This window comes from Pleurodeles waltl, chromosome 11, assembly GCF_031143425.1.
Source record: "Pleurodeles waltl isolate 20211129_DDA chromosome 11, aPleWal1.hap1.20221129, whole genome shotgun sequence".
Classification (NCBI taxonomy): Eukaryota; Metazoa; Chordata; class Amphibia; order Caudata; family Salamandridae; genus Pleurodeles; species Pleurodeles waltl.
The window spans coordinates 986,400,866-986,426,340 of NC_090450.1; the positions used below are offsets into that span (position 1 = coordinate 986,400,866).

The 25,475-nt window shown below is 45.3% G+C and overlaps 1 protein-coding gene across 5 annotated transcripts in view; it reads left to right on the forward strand.

Annotated features, from left to right (window-relative positions):
• The first annotated feature begins 8,179 nt into the window (after positions 1 to 8,179).
• The window catches only part of GNB1L (G protein subunit beta 1 like), a 350,649-nt gene continuing 333,353 nt past the window's right edge, over positions 8,180 to 25,475 (forward strand). For 3 of the 5 annotated variants that reach the window (XM_069215302.1, XM_069215304.1, XM_069215299.1), the window contains exon 1: positions 8,197 to 8,284. The gene's annotated coding sequence lies outside the window, so the exon portion shown is untranslated. Of the gene's footprint in view, positions 8,285 to 8,307; positions 8,351 to 25,475 lie in introns of those variants that run through there. The other 2 variants (XM_069215300.1, XM_069215303.1) reach the window with 2 other exon arrangements.

Here is a 25,475-nt window from a genome sequence, read left to right on the forward strand (position 1 = left end):
GGGGTCCGCAAAGCCTCCTCAGGGGGTCCGCAACTGCTTAGAAAATTAAATACTACTAACAAATTAGGTCCCTAGTATTCAGTAATGACTCAGTGGAGGGGTCCCTGGATTCCAATAATGATTCAGTGGGGGTCTGCGGGTTCCAGTAATTTTAAAGTGGGGATCCACAGAAGTCAAAAGGTTGGGAACCACTGCTTTAGATGATTCCAAAGATACAGAGGTGTCTTTTTAATATACTTTTGCAGAGGCGGAATGCCCACGGATCCATTGTCTAAAATACCTAGCGATATCCAGGAAAGTTCTCATCAGGGAGATGGTTACTGCACATGGTAACTTACAGATGACTTCAACCTGTTCAGTAGGTAGATGGCACTTTCCTGCACAGATGCCATTACCTAATTATCGCACACAAGGGAGATAAATTTGAAGTTTTTTCTTTGAAGCCTTGTGCCCTTTCATAACCAATTCAGTCAGGAGACAGATAGTCGTTTTCGCATTGATGTAAAGTGGCCGAAGCAAGGAGAAGGTCATCAACAAACTTAGGTGGACCAAGGTGTTTAAATCCTTCTTTATTGCTTGGGAAAGATGGAAGGAGACTCTGTAAATCTGTGAGGAAGTCTTGTCCACGCAAGTCGGAATCTGCCAAATGAGAAAGCAAAGAGAAACAGACTCTCTTTATGGATGGGTATAGAGAAATAGGCGGGACAGAAATCCACCACAGTGAGTGAATGCTGGGCATTAGCAGGGGTACACAGAAGGATGGTAGCAGTATCAGGGCCAATAGCGATAACCACACTATTAATGGCTCTCAAATCTTGGACGAATCTGTATCGCTACTATGTCATAACAATAAATCACACACATACTCTTTAAACCTGTTTAACTAATGCATATTTACTCATGGCTTAAATATGTATATGTATGTATATATATATATATATGTATGTGTATATGTGTGTGTATTCATGTGTGTATGTATGTGTGTGTGTGTATATATATATATATACATATATATATATATATACACATATGTGTATGTTATTCTATGCTTAACATGTTCACAGGTCATTGCATGGCTCCTAGATAAGTTGTTATATTAGATATTTATGAATCCCTGCTCTCATTTTATATCACACTGATCAAATGTATTATTATCATAAGCATTTGGCTATTCAAAAATTGAGTAAAGATAAATAAATGTTAGAAAAGTACACTTATTAATTAACTTCAAATATTACAAATCTTGAAAGTCTGTGTTTATACAATACTACTTTTCTTCTCATATTATACCCATTATTATATTCCTTGAACATATATTCCCTTACTATGTATTTACTTATCTATTTATTTATTACTCTAGTCCTACTTTATTAGAGAAAAATACAATTAAAATAAAATAAAATCTGTAAATACAATTAAAATTATAAATAAGTAAAAGAATTATTAATAATAAATAAATAAATTAAATAAAAATAATGAACAAATGTGTATAAATATAAATACATACATATATATATATATATATATATATATATATATATATATTATATTTTTACTCTCGTAAAAGCTTTACTTTGTCTACCCATCACCATGTCATATCTCTATCAATCTATCCTCCATCCCCACTCTGCCTCATCCCAAACCCATTCTACTACTTTTATCTCCTAAATAACCCTGCCTAAGCTCTTCCTTCCTCTTCCACATGTAACTCATCCAAACCTCAGTTTACAACCATGATCTCCCAAACAACCCTACTAAATTCTCTCTCATTTATCTCACCTTTGACTCATCCAAACCCACTCCTGCTGCTATGATCTCCCTAACCCTTTCCACAGTCTATTCCCTCCTCTATCTCTCCTTTACTCACCCCAAGCCTCATCCTATTACTATAAACTCCCAATTAACACTTTTGGATTCTTCCCTCCTCTACCCCTCCATTACTCCAGTCAATCCAACTAACAAACTCACATATCTGCGGCTCAAATTAACTCATGATAATACTAAAACGCACTCATATTTCCCTATACTAATCCACCACTAATTCCTCTTGGGTTCCAGAGTAGCGTGCTAGTCGCCGAAAAGCGATTCAACGCCTCGTCAGGGGTAGCAAGCGATATATAAATACTATTACAATACAATACAATACAATTATATCAGCTGTAAAACCCTACCAAAAGTGTTGGTTTAATGACTGGAAACATGCTGGTTTTTTGTGACAACTGACGTGATGTAAGAGGAGAAAGTAGTGGGCAGAGTGAAGGAGGTGAGTGAAAGTAGTGAATAGTTAGTGAGAGGGAAGAAGACATCCAAGGTACTTACCCTATGAGTGTAATACTTGTAATATGTAACCGGTTTATAATCAAACAAATTCATTCCCAGGCCAGTTATGATGTTGTGATAGCAAGTAAATGGGTTTTTGGGCTGAATTCTTAATTTAACTAGTTTGTATCAGGGATGGTGATATTAATACAATTGGACTAAAGAATCTAGGCCATTTAATCAACACACTGGAAGAAACACGGTTTTGGAAACTGGTTGAGGTGGGCATGAAGGCGTTATTAAGCACAGAAATACATTTAAATAATGCATGTTAGAAGTAAACACATTTGTCACAGATATGTTTACAAAGTTTTATCCTCTGCACAGCCTTTACCCCCGGGACTCTTAGCCGTTTATCATCAACACTAATGTAAATTAAATTTAATGATGTTACTTTTGATAGTATGTAATCAAAAGCTGCCATGAGAGAAATTCAGAGATGAGCTTCTGGATTGGTTTCTGACTGCTTCTGGTTCATTAATCTGACCACTTAATCATAGAAGTGACTATGATGCCCCATTAACCAGGGAGACATGATAGGCCTAGCTTGTGCGCAACTAGCACAGAATTATTCTTTAAAGGCCTAGTTTATTGATGGATTGTGTTGCTTTATTTGAAAATGAAGAGAGTTTGATCCAGAGAAGGACATGTTTTGTTTATAAGCTAGTGTGCCAAAGCACTTGGGTGTTTTTTCACTTACCTGGGTGGTTTTGGGTGTAACAATAATAATGAAGCGGAATCTGTCATGTTGACAACACAAGTGTCAACTTTCACAACAGCAAAGGCATAGTCCACATGGCCTCCAAATTTTAATATTTCACACATCAAGTTAATCCCAATTGAGAGCTTCCAAGAACTGTGCTTTCTCTTTTGTATCGTCCATCATCCCTTTCACAAATTCATGGTTAGTTTTAGAATAAAGAACTAAAAGGTCTGCAGTTCACCCCTCTGCTCCATACACTACTGTGAAAACCCAACAGTGAGAGGGCTATCAAAGTTACTTTTATAACAAACTCAAAAGAATATTTCATATGGTAAACACCACAATATGTATACATTTAGTAGTATTCTCCTTATTCATGAAGGACAATCTGTATGCAAACATTCTCCCTTCTCCTTAATTTGGAAAGAAATCCTGTAATGGTGTCCTTGTGGTAACTTACAGAGTATATGGGCTTCTGTCGGCACAGGCCGTGCGATAGCAGCCTGGGGTCAGTAAAATTAAAAAAGGGGTCTATAATATGTGATTGAACATCGCTCTCATTACAGAGTACAAATCAACACCAGTTGTAATCCATCGAATTTATTAAAATGTAATCAGAACAGCTTGTAGTTGATATAGAACAATAGAGAAACACTGGATCCTGTCAGCACCAGGTGAGGCTGTTACACACCCAGCCTGAGACCAAGGAAAAAAGGCAAAAAGGGTATGTATTCCATGCTTGCTCCTTCCTGTCTCTCCTTCTTTTCCAGCTTGTAGTTGATACAGAACAATCAAAAAACATTACAAACCTGGCTCAATGACATGAAAACTAGCCAGTTTTAAACCCCAGCATTCACTGAATGCCAAGTCACTTGGTTTCACTCTAGAGATAGAACATTGACCAAAAAACATAAACACAAAGACGGCCTGCTACCAGCTCTCTCTTCTCATAAATGTGAAACAGCTTCTTACAGAAATCGACTGCTGTTCAATCCCTCTACTCTTGCCTCTAGATGGTGGTAATATCCTACTCCCTGGCCTTCCAGGTTCAACACTGAACCCCTTGAGGCCACCATACATGCTGCAGCACATGTCATAGAGGACTTGGCAGTTGACAGTTGTTTCGATGACTTTCGCAGGGAATGGGAGTAGGCAGATGGGCCTGAAGTTTTTAAGGTTTGTGGGGTCTGCCAAGGGTTTCTTGAGGAGGGGGTTGATCTCAGCGTGTTTCCAGTCGTCGGGGAAGGAGGCAGAAGCTAGGGAGCGGTGGATGGTGAGGCGGAGCTTGTGGGCGATGGTGTCCATAGCTCTGTTGAAGATGTGGTGGGGCATGGGTCCGCGGGGGCCCTGGAGTGTATGGATTTCATTGTTTTCAGTGTATCTTCAGTGGTGGGGGGGCCCGGCTGGTGACTGTTGGTTTGTTGGTGCCAGGTTTTGGTGGGGGGGGGGGGTTCTGCGCGTGGGTTGTCCTCGCTAAACTGTCATAGATGGTCTTGATTTTGTGGTGGAAGTAGGTGTAGAGTCTGTAGCATAGGTCCTGTGAGAGTGGGACGTCCGTTGATTCGCTGTTGGGTTGGGCGAACTCCTTGATGATGCTGAAGAGTTCCTTGCTGTTGTATGCATGTGAGGAGATTCTCTCTTGTGCAGCTTTCTTTCTGGTGCTCCTGGTGAGTTGGTGGTGTGCGGTGGTGGCAGCTCTGAAGTTGCTTTGAGCTTCTGTGGATTTGGTGTTTCTCCAGATTTTCTCAAGGCGACGATAAGTGTGCCTGGATTCTCGGAGTTCTGGGGTGAACCAGCTGGCTTTCTTGGCGTGGGTGCTGTTGTTTTTTTTGAGGGGGGCTATGGTGTCAGCGCAGTTGGCGATCCATTTCTGAAAGGTGTGTGCTGCTGTGTTCGGGTCGTCATTGTGTATGATGGTGGGGCGGAGGTGGCTAGGGCGACGGTGAGTTGGTCGTCAGTGATTTTTGTCCAGCTTCTATGTGATGGTTGGCGCTGGGGTCTGATGACAGTGGGTATGGTGAAGGTGAAATGGAGGCATCGATGGTCTGTCCCTGGGAGTTCGGAGGTGTGGCTGAAAGTGATGGAGGTTCCTGTTGTGAAGATGGGGTCGAGGGTGTGTCCTGCTGAGTGCGTTCGTTCCGTCACGATCTGTCGAAGCCCTGTGTTGTGGAGGTTGTCTAGGAGGGATGCAGTGTTGGGATCTTGAAGGTTGTCGAAGTGAAAGTTCAGGTCTCCCAGCAGGGTGTAGTCGGTGGCTGCGATGGCTTGTGCGGTGATGTAGTCAGTGATGGAGTCGGTGAAGGGTGCGTGGGGTCCAGGTGGGCGGTAGATGAGGGTTCCCCTGAGGGTGGATGTCGGGCTGGTCTGTAGTCTGAAGTGAAGGTGTTCCATCAGGCTTATGGAGTCTTCGGAGTCTTCGGAGTGTGTGCTCAGACGGAGGTTGGACCTGTGGACGATGACGATTTCCCCCCACCCCCGGGCGGCTGGGGCAGTCTTTCCGGGTGATCTTGTCTCCTTGGGGAATGGCGAGGGCTATGTCCGGGCCTGAGGTGGTGTTGGTCCAGGTCTCGGTGAGGAATGCGACATCCGGGGTGGTGCTGTCAAGGAGGCCCTAGATTTCGGAAGCGTGCTTATGGATGGAGCGGATGTTGAGGAAAATGCACTTCAGAGTTTTCGGAGTCGGTGTGTTGTTGCGGGTGGGTTGTGCTGGGTCCAAGGTCTTGGTGGAAGTGTGGGTTTGGCAGCAGCGGAGGCAGCTGAAGGGTCCGTGGGTGTCAGCTGGTGATGCCCGCTTACAGTTGTTGTTGTGTCCCGGGTTGAGTGCGATGAGTGCTGCTGGCATGTAGCTGGGGCGGGTGGCAGGTCCAGGGGTCCTGGCGCTGGTCGCGGTCGGGGCACAGACAGGTGCAGTCGGGCTTGCCTTAGGTGCGCCTTTGGCCGCGCAGCAGCCGCCATTAAGTAGGAAGGGGTGGGGTTGAGAGGACAGCTGGGAGGTGGGAGCAGGAAAATGGCACAAAAAAGGGGGGCGGGCTGCAGGGGAAGCAGCGGCGGGGAGAATGAGAGAGGAGAGAGAAGCGAGAATGAGGGGAATGATAGGGAAAATGAGAAAAATGAGGAAAAAGATAGAGGAAAGCGCAGAAAGTGAAAGGCACAAAAAACAGCACACTAAAAGAAAAAAACGAGGGGAGAGGACGGAGAAAAGAGGCAGAGGGCAGCCTAGCAGAAGAGCAGAGCTCTCCCACTAGACACCAGGGAGGAGGCGCAGGCAGGAGCCTGTGGGTGGAGGAGGGCCTCGAACTTGTGACCGGGGTCAGAGTTCAAGACAGACGGGCTTCACTTACTGGAAGAGCTACGCAATGACAGAACAGTTCACTGACAAGGCCTTAGGCCATGTAGAGGGCTCCACTGCCTTTTAGCTAGGTTCATGATACAGAAATACCACATGCATAACCCTAGAACACAATTATACAACATCTAAGTGATAGGCAGTAGGACAGTGGCAGCTTCTCTGCAGTGGAGGGGCATCGCCCCCCTGTCTGAGCGAGCAGATGAAAAATAAAATGATAGCTTATTTTTGTTCGTTTTTCACCTGCTGGCTAAGCCAGAGGGCAGCAGCATGTACAGGGAGGGGTGGGCTAGGCCAAGGGAGGTGGGAGGAGGGGAGAGTGCGCTAAGCGTGTATGTGTGTTTGGCTGGCCATCTGAGGCCGACCAAATACACATGCGCACTTAGGTTTCTCCAACCCAGCTGTATACACAGCTGGGCAGGAGAAACAGCACATACCCAGGCTTGTGTCTGAGCGGCAGTCTGAGCCGCTCAGACCAATTCTGACGCCTCTTTCGTGCTATGTTTAGCATGTAAGCAGCACCAGGATTGCTGGGAAGCCTGTGCTGGGGTTCCAGCGAATGCTGGGACACCACAAGAGGAGTTAGGTGGCTGGAGGTGGCGGGAAATGGGTGGCGCAAAGAAACAGTGTTTTCTTTCTTTTGTTTTAAAACATTTCCCTCTGCCCGCCTTGACATATGTGGCAACCACTGCTGCAGTAGGATATCCCCACCAGTGATAGTGCTCTTTATTAGCCAACATAACACAAGTGTAAGCTTGTTGTGGGGAGGGTAGATTACAGGAACAGCAGCACTGAAGCCCCCCTAGGGTACGCATGGACCACATGTAGGGGTTGCAGCTGCAACCCCTGACTTTCCCTTTGCTACCCCTAGCATTGCCTGTGTGACCCGGGACTTCAGAGGTGGCAAATTCAGTGCCAGGAACACAGTGGCAGCTTGTCCTTATGGACATCAGTTGGGGCTCCGCTCTCTTTTGTTTTTTGACAATTTTTTTATCACTCGGATAGTGAATAACATATTATTCACTATCATTGTAACAAAAATAGAGTACAATCTGCTGGACTACACCCTTCCATTGCAGCCGAGGTAAGTTAAAAATGCTTTTATATGTATGTTGTGCGCGTGCTTGCAGGTGGTAGTGTGTTTATGTGAGAGAGAGCACAAGTGTGAATTTGTGTGTATGTGTAAGTATGTGTGTGCAAGTGAAAGTGGGGGTCAAAGAGCGTGTTATGTCACTTCCGCTACCCCTGGCATTTCGCTGAATTGACAACCATGAGGGAAAGGATGCTGTGCAGAATGCCACATGCACAGGTGCCATGGGAAATGGGACCTGCCCTGTCAGACGTGGAACAAGTAAAAGCTGCAGTCAGACAAGCCAGGGAGCAGTCCGGTGGCAGCAAGGTGACAATCAACCCGGGGAGACCACATAACAAAAGGGCTACCCAGTGTCAATGCATCCGTGCCACGTGCCTCAGGCAACCACCATCCTGGCAGCTCCAAGTAAAGCTGTGTCACTCCACTTTGACGCAACTCTCTCTGCTCTCCCTCCTTTCCAGGGAGGGAGCTTAGCGCATCAGCCGAGTCCAGTGCTTGGTCAGCGCTCCAGCAAAATCTAACTCCGCTAAACCACGCCCACTTCGAGATGGGCGCCGCCTGCCCATTATAAACAGGGCAGAGCGGGCGGAGCCACGTCCGGACCCCACAGCCAATCAGCATTTAGCGACTGTGTCGAGCGCACTGTGATTGGCTGAAGCGCATCCAATAATGGGTCACGTAACATATCAGAAATACCGTCCTCTTTGTTCAGCTGTGCGATTGGTTGTTATGCGACCCGGAAGCGCTAACGCAGCGGGCTAGTGGCATTTTACAAACATTGGTCACTGACCCAGACATGAGGGTGGATTTACGGACTGTCCTTGTAAGTAGTGGCAGATGGGGGCCTCTGCGAGAGCTTCAGGTGACCCCAGCCTTTCTAAGACACCGGGTTTGTAACTTAAATGGACACACGAGATCGGCATCTGTTTTAAAAGTTGGGATAGACTCATTTTTACAGATTGTTTATTTTGGAAAGTTTGGAGAGGATGGTTTGCCGACCCAATAACCGAGCTCTCAAGTGTTCTCTGCTCCATGCATCCGGAGTGTACATAGTCCAGGGTTTTCCTTTGCATTCTGGGGCATGAAATGCCTGTTTCGTCATTGGACAAACAGGACTACATATCCCAGAATGCAGTGGTAAAACCTGCACAGCATGTAGTGCTCGCATGCTTACGGCAAACTTGAAAGCTTTACAATAGATATGTTGATGTGACGACTCAGTTTGCACCATTCGAGGAATACCTTTTTGAAATAGGACAATATTTAATTTTTTTAACACAAACTGTACATGTGTAGAATGTGAAACATCACCCTGCAATGAATTTCTGTTTCCAATTGTGGTCGAATCGGATCCCCACAGGAAATCTGTGCAATTGTTTGCCACCTCACTCTGTCATTGTTGACACTTGTCGAGTACTGAGCTTTTCATCTACAAATCACTGATTTCATATGTGTTAGTGTAATTAGTTCAGTGGCAGCAAAACAGCACCACAACACTTAAAATATGTTAGTCTTTGACATAAAAGAGCAAGACTGCAAACTGTGTCCTCAGCGAAATGGAGTAGCCCTACCAAGTTTCCCAGGTCCATACGTAATGTGCTACTCCAGTCCAGGTTTTTTCTTTGAATTCTGGGAGCTGTGATCTTTTTTTTCCCCTTATAATACAGGACTTCGAATCCCAGAATTCAACGAAAACAAACCTGGACTACAGCAGCACATCACACATGGACTTGGGAAACTGGGTAGCTATGTTAGAGGCGGGTGGTTACTCTGCGTTTGGAACTGCAACAAAACTAAGTAAATAAAGTATACCAAATTGATTGCTTTGTACGCTGAATGTACCCATTTGTTATGTGGATAAAGAAAATGGCCAGAGGTGTAAAGAGTTTGTACCAATGTCACATACCTTATTTACAATGTGATCGCCCATAGTAGTCCAGCATCTGTTGGTGACATACCTACTGTGCATCTCACATTATGCTATGTTATGCCTTCTCTTATAGTGCATGATTCAGCAGTTACATTCTCTTTTTGGTGCTGTTTGGAGTGTCACTTGTAGCTTTGACCAGCAAGTGATTCACCACTGACTGGGATCTGTTATCACTGCTCGTATTCCAATTGTTTTTTTTTGTCTTGCCCTGGTCATTTGGGAGTTGTGGTCTTGGATCATTTTAATTGACGCAATTGGACCAGCACATCTGATAATGATGTGTAAAAGCAACATTTAGGAAAGGGAAAGGTCTGTTCTGGTCAAATGGAGCGATTTAGTAACCCTGTATGTGTGTGCTGTCGAGGATTTTATTTTGGGAGAAATGGGCTAGAGGAAGGTTTTGCAGCCTTCTGTGAAAACCATGTGCATCCATGATGAGACAAAGGTTTCTGGGTGGCCCCTGGGGTTCCGATAACGTAACCAGTGTTTATTCAGGCATTGTGTATAGCACAGACAAAGGGTCTGCAGTCAGATCCTGTGTGTTGTTAGTGAATATGATCTTGGTGTGCAGAACTTTGTGGAATTCTCCAAGTCTGGAAATATTTCATTTTGTTTGTTTTGTAAGTGTAGGTTTCCCAATTGCGATCCTTCTTACCAAATGTGTGCGCAAGACTCTCTACTATTTCTGCTGCTCCGATAAAAATCAGTTAAATTTCACATCACTAGTGCTATGGTACTTTAAGATGGTTAAGAATGGAGAAAATAAGTCTAAAATATGTTTTTACGAAGCAAAGGTGCATGATAACATAATAAATATAAGTATAATTATGTCATATCAGAAAAGATACCTGTGCTGACTAGCACTGTCCCTGTTACTCCCCCTCTCACATTCCAGTTTCTATAATCCAGTCAGTTCCATATCCAACACAAGTTTGTGTGCAGTCTTTCACGTTTGACATGTTCCTTCTACATTAAAATTTTCTCTAAAAAGTGCTCAACTTCTCATCTCAAAAATGTGTGCCCAGTGAACTACTTAGAATAAATGAATTTAAAAGACCCAGGATAGCAGTCATTGTCCCATTAAAACTTTGCTGAACTTCCTATACTTTGTCAAATATTTCTTGCACAACACCAGTGGTGTCTATGAGCCAGTATTTGTAAACTGTAAAGATACAATTCCTATTTCTAATCAAGTCTGTCGGTTACCAGGGCTGAATTTAACATCACAGCTGTCGGTTTAGGACCCTCATAATTGCCTTAAATATTTTAACATTATCTAAATAGATGACAAATATTAGGATCAGTAATCTAAAAAAAAAAAATCCTCATTTTGTAGGCGCATGTACAGGGAGTGCAGAATTATTAGGCAAATGAGTATTTTGACCACATCATCCTCTTTATGCATGTTGTCTTACTCCAAGCTGTATAGGCTCGAAAGCCTACTACCAATTAAGCATATTAGGTGATGTGCATCTCTGTAATGAGAAGGGGTGTGGTCTAATGACATCAACACCCTATATCAGGTGTGCATAATTATTAGGCAACTTCCTTTCCTTTGGCAAAATGGGTCAAAAGAAGGACTTGACAGGCTCAGAAAAGTCAAAAATAGTGAGATATCTTGCAGAGGGATGCAGCACTCTTAAAATTGCAAAGCTTCTGAAGCGTGATCATCGAACAATCAAGCGTTTCATTCAAAATAGTCAACAGGGTCGCAAGAAGCGTGTGGAATAACCAAGGCGCAAAATAACTGCCCATGAACTGAGAAAAGTCAAGCGTGCAGCTGCCACGATGCCACTTGCCACCAGTTTGGCCATATTTCAGAGCTGCAACATCACTGGAGTGCCCAAAAGCACAAGGTGTGCAATACTCAGAGACATGGCCAAGGTAAGAAAGGCTGAAAGACGACCACCACTGAACAAGACACACAAGCTGAAACGTCAAGACTGGGCCAAGAAATATCTCAAGACTGATTTTTCTAAGGTTTTATGGACTGATGAAATGAGAGTGAGTCTTGATGGGCCAGATGGATGGGCCCGTGGCTGGATTGGTAAAGGGCAGAGAGCTCCAGTCCGACTCAGACGCCAGCAAGGTGGAGGTGGAGTACTGGTTTGGGCTGGTATCATCAAAGATGAGCTTGTGGGGCCTTTTCGGGTTGAGGATGGAGTCAAGCTCTACTACCAGTCCTACTGCCAGTTCCTGGAAGACACCTTCTTCAAGCAGTGGTACAGGAAGAAGTCTGCATCCTTCAAGAAAAACATGATTTTGATGCAGGACAATGCTCCATCACACGCGTCCAAGTACTCCACAGCGTGGCTGGCAAGAAAGGGTATAAAAGAAGGAAATCTAATGACATGGCCTCCTTGTTCACCTGATCTGAACCCCATTGAGAACCTGTGGTCTATCATCAAATGTGAGATTTACAAGGAGGGAAAACAGTACACCTCTCTGAACAGTGTCTGGGAGGCTGTGGTTGCTGCTGCACGCAATGTTGATGGTGAACAGATCAAAACACTGACAGAATCCATGGATGGCAGGCTTTTGAGTGTCCTTGCAAAGAAAGGTGGCTATATTGGTCACTGATTTGTTTTTGTTTTGTTTTTGAATGTCAGAAATGTATATTTGTGAATGTTGAGATGTTATATTGGTTTCACTGGTAATAATAAATAATTGAAATGGGTATATATTTGTTTTTTGTTAAGTTGCCTAATAATTATGCACAGTAATAGTCACCTGCACACACAGATATCCCCCTAACATAGCTAAAACTAAAAACAAACTAAAAACTACTTCCAAAAATATTCAGCTTTGATATTAATGAGTTTTTTGGGTTCATTGAGAACATGGTTGTTGTTCAATAATAAAATTAATCCTCAAAAATACAACTTGCCTAATAATTCTGCACTCCCTGTATGTGTGGTTTGTGCACCTACACAATTATATTCGTCCTCGTCAAAAGTTTTTTTTTTTTCTTTTCTTCAGCCATGTGTTGTCAAACCCCATTGCAAAGCTAAATGTCTCAAAGGCAAGACCTATTAGCTTTGCTAATGCTTGTTAAAATATGTTTTATGCTGGCAGCTCTGATTACCTTTGCATATCTATTTATTGTGTTGGTAGTTTATCTTTTATGTTCTTGGTCCCATTTCTTATATTGGTTGTGATGGCATTTCATCGGCTCTGTGATCTTATGGATCTGCAAGAGATAACGGTCATCAATAAAGAGGGAGTGGGGGTTGTCGTTTTGCCCAGATTGCGTTACAGTACTTTCCATGATTTCCATTAGGGGATGTCAGTTGAAGAAATTTGTCAATATTAACTGTATTGTCATCCTAATGTCAGTGCTTAGAATTTATAAATATTTGGGACATGCAGATAGACTATGTTAGAGTTCTCTATTGACTAGGAAGTTGTAGCAGATCGCTGTAGTCTCGGGAGGTCTGTCTGGCTAGTGTTGAGTGGGTTTTAAGCATGCTGGTATAAGCCTCTATGTGTGCCATCCAGTTGACAGCAAGATGCCACACTATACTATGGTATCATGCACCATTCATACATTATATGCCTGTCCTGTTGACAGTGAGGGATCAGTTTGTCATAGGACTCTCGTTGCGGGAATGAGACTGCTGGAACTTGGGCGTCAGCACAACTGCTTGTGGGTGACTGAGTCACTCCCACACCATCTGGTAGCTGTTGGCCTAACCCTTTTGGCTAGCTACCTACACCCAGCTTCTAATGAGAGCATAGCAGTGTTAGCCCAACTCTGTCTCCTCAGTCCATGGAAGGAACACCGCCTCATACCTAAAAGCAGGGGTCTGCCCTCCATCTCCGTTGTTGGCTGTAGAGACCGGGCTGAGGTCAGCAACGTAGCAGTGAGATGGGACGCAGCATAAGATGGCCTCCTGGCTGGAGACTGACCTCTCTATTGTCTCCTGGCCCATGTGTTTTTTTATAAAAAAGCTTGTTGATTTCTTAGAAACATGCCTGACGTGATTATGTGCCTAAATGCCAAAACTATCTATGCACTCTTGTTGGCGGCAATATCTAGATAGAATGTGATGTACCGTGCTGGGCATCCCTGAGCAAAGGTACTTTATGAAATGTTGTGTACTAAAAGTAATAACATGTTCACAGAATCCCAGCTGATTAGAAAACTAAAACATATCTGCTAAAAGCCAATTGTTTAAAATGAATTAACGAACACAGAGCATATAACTAGGGAAAAGGGCACCAGCCTAAGCTGAAATATACGTGCCCAATGAAGCTCTAAAAAGAACCCACGACAAGGTAATGGGTTGGACAATGAAATGGTGACATGGATACATCCTAAAGACTAGATTAACTATACTGCATCCTGTGGCCAGAGGTAGAATGCAGGGTAGACAAAGCATGCAGGTGATGTGGGGCGGATTCAGTGGCACAGTGCAATAGGAAAAGGAATGAGGGGTGGCTCTTTGAGAGGCATGCAAGGGGTGGCCAGCTTTCCACGTCTGGAGCCATTCACGGATGGAGTACATTCATGAATTAAATGCTGAGAACATTGAAAGGTGTTCAACTAATGGTTAAGGACAGCAAATAAATGTAGTGTAAAGGTCCAGGATATGAGTGATGTTACCATTCACTCCATATCCAGGTCTAATCCTCGTGTGCAAACATACGCCTTAAAGCCCCTCTGTGGCACCTGCTACTCATCGCGACCACCCCTGCACACTCCCAAAAGCCCAAATAGGATACGGCCCTCTAGGATAATAGTTTACATTGCAAGTGCCACATGACACCCCTTTAAGGATGGGACTCAACATTCCTCAAACCAACAGCATGCTTGCTGTTGTCAATTGCCTTGAACAACCACATCCCTGCACTCTGATCCCAATCAGAAGTTTGTGTGAAACCTTTTGGAAAGCTGTTAGTACTACAATTGATAATATCACCTACACTTAAAAATGCACCCACATTTGAAGGGAACTTGTTGGGGTCATACAGTGGATTGTGGACGGAACAATGATAGCCAGGGTAATTTGCCAATGGTGTCCTGGAGTCTAAACTACTGGTCAGCAAACTGGACCAAATGCATCCTTTCCACACTTAATCATTGGGGTAGGGAGGGCAAGCAGTTGAGTTATTCTCTGGGCGATAACATAGGAGGGCAAGAGGTCAGAACTCAATAGTCAACCAAAAGACATAATAGTGCTATGTCTAAGTAAGTGCTTATTTTTATGTAAAAAATAAAGTACTTTTCATCTCTCAGCAGAACTCTATAATACATAACTATACGAGAACCCAATACAGGGTTATAGTCTGTGTTGCTTTTTACCAGTAAGGTGCTATGCCCCCCCACCCCCAATCTCTGCCATTGTCCTGTCTCCCCAGTAGGGTCGGGATTTTAGGTCTACAGACCCCAGCGCACTATGGTTTAGACATTGATTAGCTAGAGGTGCAGATAGCAACAAATTCCCTCCACAGGTCAAGTGCAACCCTGCCTTTCTAGCAGGAGTCTTAAGCATGAGCAGCAGACTCGTCTGCACCTGTTGGTCTGTTGCCACAGGCGTAGGCTATCATTGCAGCTGTAGCAGTTTGGTGGGTGTTGTTCATGCTCCTACCCTCATGACAGCAGCTCTTCTCCTGTGGGGCTGTGATGGCAGCTTTGAATCAGGACAGTGTCTGCAAGTCGAGATTGATGAGGCTGTTCTGCAGACCGTGGCTTTGGCAGCTTTCCGGGCTGGATGCAGACAGGGGTTCAGACTCAGCAGTTACAGGTTCTAGGTTAGTCAGGACTTCCGACTTCAATAGCAGCGCAGCTGAGTTATCTGTCAAGTGGGCAGCAGCGGCACTATTCTTTTAAGCCCTTAGTGGAATCGGCTTGGTACTTGCTCTGTAAGAGTCTTTGGGCCAGATGTAGCAAAGGGTTTTTCCCATTCTGTGTCAATGGGAAAATGTGTTCGTACATATGGCCCTTAGTGTGAATCCCATGGGAACAGCGCAGAAAGACCGAGGGGGAGCCCTTCACGGCAAGGGTCACACCAGGCTGCACATTCTGGAATAGTCTGCTTTCTATAGGTGCTCCACCTGCCAGGACCACGCTGGGCGGCTTTTCATGGACAGTCTGTACTCCTGTAGGACCAGACATCCTCCTTCCCTCTCGCAGGAATTAGCCAGGCTCCTCTGCACTTCAGGCAGAACCCCCTCTCTTCCTGCAGAAAGTGCAGACCCTTCCTCGGTCAAGTACAGCTTGCGACTGGAAAAGGTTTGGTAGTTTGGATCTCACTTTCATACAGTTTCCATACAGGATGTGGATCTGCAGTCTTGGCCTTCAGACGCGAGTTGGGTTGGCTCTCTTTCAAATGCCATCTTCTAGCACAGACACAGCCTTCCTGCAAGGTGATGGTTCTCACAGCAGATAGCAATGAGACTGCCCTGTAGCAGGAGTGTCCAAAACACAGCCACACGGAAGTGTGAAATCTCAGCACCTGCCTGTCATCAGCCTTCCTGAAGCAGTAATTGGGCTCACCCCAACCATCAACCAAACCTTAGTGCTCAGAAGAACTAATCATTAGTCCTTTTCTAACACCGCCCTTATTGAATTTTTAACCCTGTCGACATCCTCCCTCACTTTGGTGTCTGGGTCTCCACCCTCCAGCTCCATTAGTGCAAGCAATACTAATTTCTGCTAAATTATGTACCAATGGCTTTTGTTGAAGAATATAATGTACTAAATAATTTGTGATCCAGTGGCCATAGAAGACTGATAACCACCAGGTCCCAGACCCCATAACTGGCCTATGTTAAAGTGCAGTGCTCAGAATGGGCTTTAGTGATTGGTGTTGAAAAAACTCAACAGTACGCACTTTATATTTTTGCAAATGTACATCCAGCGACTCAAACAATATTAGAATTGACAAACAATTGTAATCTAATATCAAAAAATAGATTATAGAAAAACAATTTTTGTCATATTATAATTTCATGTTAATACAGAATAATTGAATCCTTGTGCATGACTCTTTCATTTGTCGTATTGTACAACCTGGTTGCTCCTGGGGTGGGACTTCATCCCCCAGGATTCTGCAGGCCAAGGAGGCAGGGTTCATTGTAACCAATATGCATTAAAGCGCTTCAATGCCCCCATAGCGTGGGACATGCCCAGACGTGGGCCCGGGCGAAAATTGGGTCAAGAGCAGGCCCGTCTGCTCCAGTCTGTGTCTGGACTTGTTGGGCTTGGCCAGGGCTCTTGGCTCGGTTAGTCAGCCAACCTGAGGGAACCACACTGGCAGGCGGCGTGAAATGGGTAAGCGCAAACCCACTACTAAACGCCGGTCAGTGGGTTCCATTACAAGTTAAACACTGCCATGAACATTATCAACTCTGAAATAGTGACTGTAGAAGAACGATTAGACACTACAAGGGAGTCAATATCACCCACAACTGGTTCCGTACAGGCAGGTCCTGCTTTAGCTACGATTACACCTAATGATCACCTCGGGAGATCCCCAGGTGGTTTTGGCAGTAACTTTAATTCTGTGCCAAATAACCTGCCAAGTGAACCGTTTGTATCTCTTGAAATCCTCGAGGTATCAGTGGCGTGATTAGGGCGTTACAAACTCCTTGATTAAGGGCATCTCTGACTCACCCCCTATACAAGATGTGCAGCAGAATAATTTTACTTGGATGTGTCTAAATTGTGAGGTTATGGCTACCTCTCTGTGTGCCTCCAATGCCTCTCTCCGATCTTCATCCATGAGATCTCTCAAGTCTCTCTCCCGGGCCCTGCGCACTACCTCCATCGGATCCGGTATGTTCCTTAGCTGCATTTTGTATATCTGGGATAGCTTGTGTTCTGTCATATTCGTCAGGAGGAGCTTAGTGTCTAATGATGAAAACTTTGGGATTTCCGGGGTCGCCCGGGGTGTAGGTGCCATGTCATGGTGAAGTTGCAAGTATCCGAAAAACTGTGTGCGATGGAGGGCGTACTTCACCTGCAGTTCTTAAAATGAGTTCAATATCCCGTTGTCCAAAACATTCCCCAGAGTCGAGATTCCTATAAGATCCCATGCTGCGAAATCCTATAGAGCCGCAAACCCCGAAAGGCATCTTCCCTGCATGTCTAGCGTTAGCCCATCTGTCCAGCCAGTGGCTTTCTTAGCCTCCACCCATGCCTCCACCACCACTCGAGTCGCTGGGGGTAAATCCCCTCGTGGAGCACCCTCATACAGCAAATGTGGCAGGCCCTGTAGTCCCATAGCCCTCCCTTCTAGCAGGGTCTGTGAAACCCCCTCTCCCAGAACCAGCAATCATTGATGACGAGAAGGTGTGCAGCCCAGTAGTACAGGCGGATATCAGGTGTGGCTGTACCCCTTCGAACACCGGTCAGCAGGACTTCTCCAGGGTGGTGCTCAAGACCCTGTTCCTCCAAAGCAGTGTTGACAATTGTCCATTCACCTTTTTTAAAAAAGAGTTTAGTGATTGGAAAGGGGTGATTTTGTTGATGTACAGAAGCTGTTGCAAAGCCACCATCTTAAAGATGGCCCAGTGACCCAACAGGGACATCAGAAGAGCCATCTTTGCCAGTCTCCCCCAACTGCGGGCCAAATTCCTTCCAAAGGAGCGCTTTGCATCGCCAGTGACGAACAAACCCAGGTATCTGATCCTATTGGGTTGAATCGATGGTCTGAATGCGCATGCCATATCAGTCGGGCAGGGGGCTATAGGGTAAATCACAGGCTTCGGCGTGTTGATACGGTGTCCTGAGTATGTACCAAACACATCCAATATTTGCAGTGCCAGAGGCCCAGACAAGTCTGGATCTCCCAGCTATAGAAGTACGTCATCCGCATAGAGCGATATCCTGTCGCTCATCTCATCATCCTGATAAATTTTATAATAACAATTTTGACAAAAATAGTGTCACTGCTATTGTGTCTCTTACGAACGCTATTGATGCGACTTTGACTGGGCTGGAAGCTGACTCTGTTATAATAGGGGGGATTTGAATCACAGGTGATGTAGTTTCTAATGATAAGGTATGTGGCATGGGGGTGGAAGGCTCTTGGGATTGTTACCATTTTGAGCATAACCCTTGGGGCAATCTCTTGAACAATTTGTTAATGATGTATGACTCCCTCCTATCGGTAGGTCTGGGTCCCCAGAAGATCCTTCATCAGGTCACATTCACAGGCAGAGGTGACGGTTCTGTGATCAATTTTATAGTACTTCTAAATTTTGGGCTGGTAGGGTGTTAATGTCACCATTAAGGAACATTTAGCAAATAAGTGATCACAACCCGCTGGAACTCTGTCTTAGTGTAAAGTTGCCTATGGTGACTCCCAGCCAGGGGGTTGCCCCGGTCGAATACTCTGCCAACAAGGGGCTTCACAGATGGAGAGGTGTTGATCCAGAGGCATTTTTTTAGTATCACTCCTGAGGAGTGAAAGGGAACTCTTCGAGCTATGCCAAAGCACTGGCCCTGAACCTGCTGATGTCATGGAGGCATTCTTTGGAATATGTAAAAAGGCGGCTGAATTACTCACAGCAGATTAAAAACAATGAGTCCCCAGGACCACGAAATGGTTCAATGCAGCTTGTTCTCATGCACGTGGAATTTTGTTACAAGCCCTAAAATCCTGCCCAGTAGACACAGATATGATCAGGAAGCTCAGATAGCATTACAAAGAAACAGTGGATGCAAGGAAAGAAGAGGTTAGAAGGGAGGCTGGGAAAAACGAAGTGTTGCCTGTGCCAACAAGGTGCAACTAAGTTTTGGGAAGTAGTGAATGCCTTTTTAGGGGCAAGCGCAAAGCGCTCCGTACCCTGCAGTAATCTCTCTTTGGGCTTCTAACCATGCCATGCCACATCAGTCACTTTCATTGGTTCGTGGCTTGCCTTTTAAAATCCACTATCTTTCATTCGTGAAAGGCATGCATACGTCATGCTTTTTCCGGTGTTTAGCCCACCTATACAGCACTGGTAAACTACTGAAAACATACTAAGCACCATGTTTACAGCATGGTTTCCGGACTACTTTATCCTTTTATTTTCCACACATTTTACATAGCGCGATCGCACTTCGTTTTTTTCTTTTAATTTGTGTGGCAAGAATAGTCCGGGTAGGAGTTTACAATGCTAATAGCTCTAACTCGAGCAAATGCGAGACCCATTACATTGCAAATGCTTGTTCTTATCAAACAGCCATGCAACTAAGACAGATGTGACAATTACTGAAAATGCCTGGGTGGAGCACTTTTCAGTGGTATATGATTCTCATATTTTACCAAAGGCCTCTGATGTTACCTTCTCGGAGGTTTCTAGACCGTGTGGTGAAAGGCAGTTACCAATTTCCCTAAAGGATGTTTTGTCTGCTGTAGAAAGGTGTCCATCAAATAAATCACAGGGATCGGACTGGGTTTGTATTGATCTTTTTAAGAGCAATCTCACATTCTGAGCCACTATTCTGGTCAGCGTTTTACAGAGTGCCATCGCCATGGCCCTCCGAAGTCCTGGTCCAAAGCTCTAATGTTCCCAATTTTTAAAAAGGGTGACAGGGGGTGACCCTAAATGCTATCTCCCTATATCCTTAATCGATTCCACTGCTAGGGTATTGGGGCAAATAATGCTGGATCACCTGAAGGTTTGGGCAAGCGAAGATGACATTTTAACACCTGCTCAGTTTGGCCTTGGGACAAATGACCAGTGTTTGAACGTAGACCTGCTAATTAACAAATATGTGATAGCCAAGCAAGCATGCCTATTTTGTCATTTATGGATCTTACTGCAGGTTTTGATGATGTCACAAGGGGGAGGTTGTCGGCCATGTTAAGTAAAAAGGGTACTGACCAGGAGTAGTACAGCTGCGTACTCTACTTCATGAGGATGTTGAGGCATGTGTAAGGTTTTGGGCTGGTTGAGGGCAGGCCCGGTTCTAGCGGGTGGGCCAGGCCCACCCAAACATGAGCTTTGGCCCTCCCAGTAACAGCAAAAGCGGCCACAGAGAAAGCACCTAAGTGTTTCCTCCATGTCGGCAAATGTGATTTTTGTTTTTTTTATTTTTTATTTTTCACTTTTCTTTACTTTAATTATCAGTCGGGTCAATGAGAAATCTCTAGAATACATTTGATAGTGCATTGTTTTAATAATAGCTGTTTTACTTGTGTACTGATAGGGAGAAAAATACTTTAGATGATTTTTCCTATTTTTCTACAGTTTGAGACAAAACTCTGGGCATGCCCGTAAATTGAAAACAGCCCGGTGACAAGCTTAGCTCATGTCTGAGGCAACCTGCAGTGGGGAGGTGTGTGTTGGGGAAGAGGAGACAGGGGTTTACCTGCCAATGATGCAGCAGGTGCAGTGACACCAGAGCCCAGGTTGTAGACTACCTCCGGAATTGGGCACACATTGGCCCACCCAAAAGTACCCTAGGCCCATCCAGATATAAATTCCTGGAACTGGTAGAGGGTGTTCAATTCCATTCAAAATTAGGAAAGGAGTTAGACATGGATGTGTGCTGGCCCCCTTTTCCCTTTAGCTTCTGCATTAATGGGCTTGCTGGGAGTCTAGCAGTGGTAGAAGCAGGTTCATCACGGGTGTGAAAGAGAGATCACTGCCAGTGTTAATGTACGCTGATGATTGTGTCTTGATGGCCAAAACAGGATGGGAGCTCCAAAAAAGTGTAGACAGATTTGTGAGTTTTATGTCCGACTTGGGGCGCTCTACAAATAAATACAAGTCCTTGGTAGTGGTGTGCGGTTAACCTCAGAGTAAGATACCTCTTTTTTTTTTTTCTTCATATCACCGGGGTCTCAATCAAGTGCGTTTCCACATTTTACTTATCTTGGGATTCCGTGTGACGAAGCTAGTTCATGGAACCATCTGAATGGTTTTAGGGCACCACAGTCGGAGCAATCAATTGCTGCTCTATTCACATTTGCTGCCAAGCTGAGATCTTTGCCATTCGACACTGCCATCGCATGTTGTAAAGCTAGATGTGCCTCACTTACCACTTATGGTGCATGGTATGGGGACTCATTGACTACTCACCTCTTCAGACCATAGAGAACAGTTTTCTAAGAAGGCTGCTTTCCCTCCCGTACTCTAGCCTTTCTAATATAGTGCATGAAGAATTAGGAGTCCAATATCTTGAGGATAGGATAAAATAGCTCTGGTCCTTCTATGGTTGTTGGGGTGGGTAAGGCCTGAGGTGGCACTGGCTCAGGCTGTGATCACTGATTGCCTTAAATTGATATGGGCGGGCAAAATAGGTTGGTTTGTGCACATTAAGAACAAGTTGCGGGCAATAGGCAGAATTGAACTCTGACACTCTGCATATTGTTAATCTGAATTCATGGTTCACCAGAGGTTACTCTGCATGATGTTCATTGACATATATTTCTTGGCATGTGTTTACCAGCGGGCTGCTGGCCAGAGGAGGCGCTACCAGGGTTCTGGTTGAAGGTTTGCATGTGTTTCTTGGTGCCTAGTATGCTAGTGTATTCTCGGGTGGCGGTGTGTTGTCATGAGTGCTGGTGTGCAGGTACAATGAGCATAAGTGTCTATTAGTGTGCATTGTGGTTGGTGTTTTCTTGCTGGCCACATGCTTTTGGTGATGTGTGTTGTATACTTCTTTGCCCTCTTCTTTTGATTCATGTTTGTTCAGTGCTGCTGGTGGGAGCAGAGTTCTGCGTGTATGAAAAGAGGGGCTCTGTTTTGTGTTGCTCTGTGCTGTTCAGTGGTCACTCTGATTTTGTGGGCTGGGTGTGTTCTTGTGTAAAGAGGGAGGAATGTTGAATCCTGCACTCTTCCACGAAAAAATGGTCAAGGGCCGAGTACAGCCCTGCCACTTGGGAAAACAGGGCATCCCCAGCCTAAGGCCCTGCAGCTACTACAGGGGGTGGGGGTCACAGATAAAAAGAAAAGGTCTCTTCTTTTTTTGAACGAATGCCGGGATTTTGTACAGGAAAGGAGTCTCTCAGATTTGGGCTGGGGATACCCTGTTTTGTGGTGCGAATCCTGCACGGTGCCATGTTGTGGGTGTGTTCTTCCTCCTCCAAGGACTATTGGAGGGAATGACCCACACCTGGTGAGGGCCCTCCTCTGACATCTATGCCCCTTCCTTCCTCTTGGCATTGATCAGAAGGTGACTGTGGTTCCTTGGTTGGGTGAGTAATGCAAGTGGATGAAGCTCGGTGTGGACAATGCATCTCTCTCTGTACGTGGGCCCGCTCTCCTCCCAGACAAGGACCTCGGAAAGGCCTGGGCGCAGTGTGTGCGCCTCTAGCAGCCTGGCGCTATGTTGCTCTCTGTGGCTTATGTTTGGTATGTGATGCCCATGCTCATTGAGACCTCAGTTTGCATGAGCCCCCGTGTTCCGATGGATCAACAGATCCCACTTCTGAAACCAGATCTTCCCGGACTCGTGGGCCATCGCATCTCCTGTCGGGTGTGTGACAGTAGACGTCAGTGGAGTCCCTGCTGCGACCTCGCGGCCCTGCCAAGTTTCCCAGGTCATGCGTGATGTGCTGCGACATTCCAAGCATTTTTTCTTTGAATTCTGGGACTTGTAGTCTCGATTTTATAAAACAGGACTACAACTCACAGAACGCAAAGAAAAACCTAGAGTGGAGCAGCTCATCGTGCATGGGCCTGGGAGACCGATAATTCCGCAGGGGGAGGGGGGGTGTAATTCCCAAGATGACAACGGCCCCTCCAGTCGTACTGAAGGCCTAGTATTTCATTTACACGTTTTTTGCCTTGTTTCGTAGTCGGTCGTGGGTTACATGTTGGATTCGGTGTTGTGATGTCGCCAGAATTCAGTTCTCACAACAGAACACAAGTTATGACAAAACAGGGCCTTGTGTGAGTCTGAACGTGGGGGGTGGACCGTATTTAAAAAAACAAAAAAAAACAGAAAGAAAGATTTACGACGTGAAGGAGACGCCCAGATTTTCTGTAGTTCTTTCACTTGTCTGAGTTACGTGATGGAAACACAGGACTCGAGACCACCGCTGCATCTGACGAGCCAGCAAAGTTTACGAGCCCCCCGGGGCCCATTGGAGTAATCTTCATACAATCCGAGGAGAAAACCTGTGGAAATAGTGTCTCCCCCACCTCAAACCCCCCCTGTCACGGCGATGTCTTCATTAGCAGCGCCTCTTCTAGCAGCAAATCTGCAGCGGCCAAGCTGGTCTGAGGTCCTTGAGAAAACTTAACTTAATTTATGGAGCTTTCTAAAAACCATACATTGCTGTAATGTATCGCTCCTTACCCGTGCATCGTCCTCAGTCTGACCCATAAATACACCCCTCTCTTATTTCTATTCAAGAAACTAAAGTTTTCCCCATAGATCGACTTTCTGAATTCCCCTCCTCTGACCCTCTGAAGGTTATTACAAAAGATTAAATGGCATATCACTTCAGGATAAGGTATTTGCCAAGATGGTTTCCATTTAATACATATTGGGGGTGGATTGGCTTGTGGGCAGAGTCACTGGAATAAAGTGATTTTTTGCATCTACGACGTTTTTTGCATTATTGTGTGTTTAGGGTTTAGCATATTTGCCACATAATCCGTCATATGCTGCGTAAAAAGCAGATTTTAGCAAAAACAATGTTTCTAGCTCAAACTGATCAAAAGTTACTAAAAATGTACGTGCTGCTGTGCAGTGAAAGGCTTTTTACAAAGGTTGACTGGTCACCTTTCTGTTGCTTATTGCTGTGTTGGTCAAACTGGTACCTTCTCCAGATAATATTAACATGTGTAAAAATCACAAAGTGATGTGATACTATCACAAAATGTGCCACATTACGCTGCATAATGTTTTTTCTTTCCGACTAATTTAGTGTCATGCCACATGATTTGGTCCTTCCATGCCGCATAATTCCAATGGCCCTGCCTACAGATAAAGATGCTGTAGTGCTGCGGCAGAGTCAGTCGCTTCCATTACAGATCTTGGCCTTACTCTCGTAGTTCGTAGTTGTAATACAGTTGCATTTACATAGCGCTTTGCAGAAGAGTAGCGCTACACAGCAGAAGGGCTCTGGGTAGATCGTGCATCTGTCATGTCGCCTAGATGGGTAGTGTTTTGATGTCGTGAGGAGCAGAGTTGTACACTTATTGTGTTTCAGTTGCTGAAGAAGTAAGTGATGTCTAGGACGCTCAATCACTCGAGCAGGGGTGGGCAGAGTGTGTGTGAGGGCATTGTTGCCTGTGGGGACATTGGCTCATTGTACATGTGTAGTCGTGACTCATTCAGCAAAGTTGCTGCAAGCGCGAGGCTGCACATTCGCAGGAGTTTCATGCAGGTACCTTCTGTCGCTGAGGTGGTCTGCATCATACATGTTAAACCACTTTGTCCCCAATTGCAATTTGTGTGGATCAGGAATCTCACTCCTGTGTGTAGTTCTGTTGCACCAGTTGTAAGGGGGTCTGGTGTCCCCCTCCCACCCACACACCGCACCTGCCAGTACCAACTGGAACATCTGGAAGGTAAAATGGCGCAGAGAAATGGCTGCATTGCAGCCTCGACCCATTGTCCCAGCCCCTGCCAGAGCAGACGCCAGGGCGTTGGGGGGACATGTAATGCTCCCCCTGCCAGGTGGCATCTTCCCAGTCCCCCTCACTGGGCGCCTGCATCCGTTTACCACCTGCCTAGGGGAGGTGTCGGGGTTGAACCCCATCACAAAAAAGTGGACCAAGGCCGAGTGACGCACTGCCACTGGGAAGGGAAAGGAAGATATTTCTGTGTTAAAGGGGGGTCTGGGGAATACACTGTCCCCTTTATCAGTCCTGCAGAAAACTCAGTATTCCCAGCCAAGCAATAGACAGCTCCTTGTCGAGGCAAAAAGACAGGATGTTATTACTGAAGAAAATAACTCTTCTCTTCATATGTGGCCCTCATCCACTCTAGTGTGGCATGCGCCATCATACGGTCCACCCCCGCCCCTAAAAGCCAGGTTGGGCTCAACCATATGTCAGGGAGCACTGTGATATAGATTCTACTGGGGAACTCAAAGGATAAAAAATACTTTACGTCGACCAAAGGTGTTCCTTAATTTGAGGTCAATGTGGGTATAGATTGAAATCACCCGGACCGGATTTTTTTTTTATC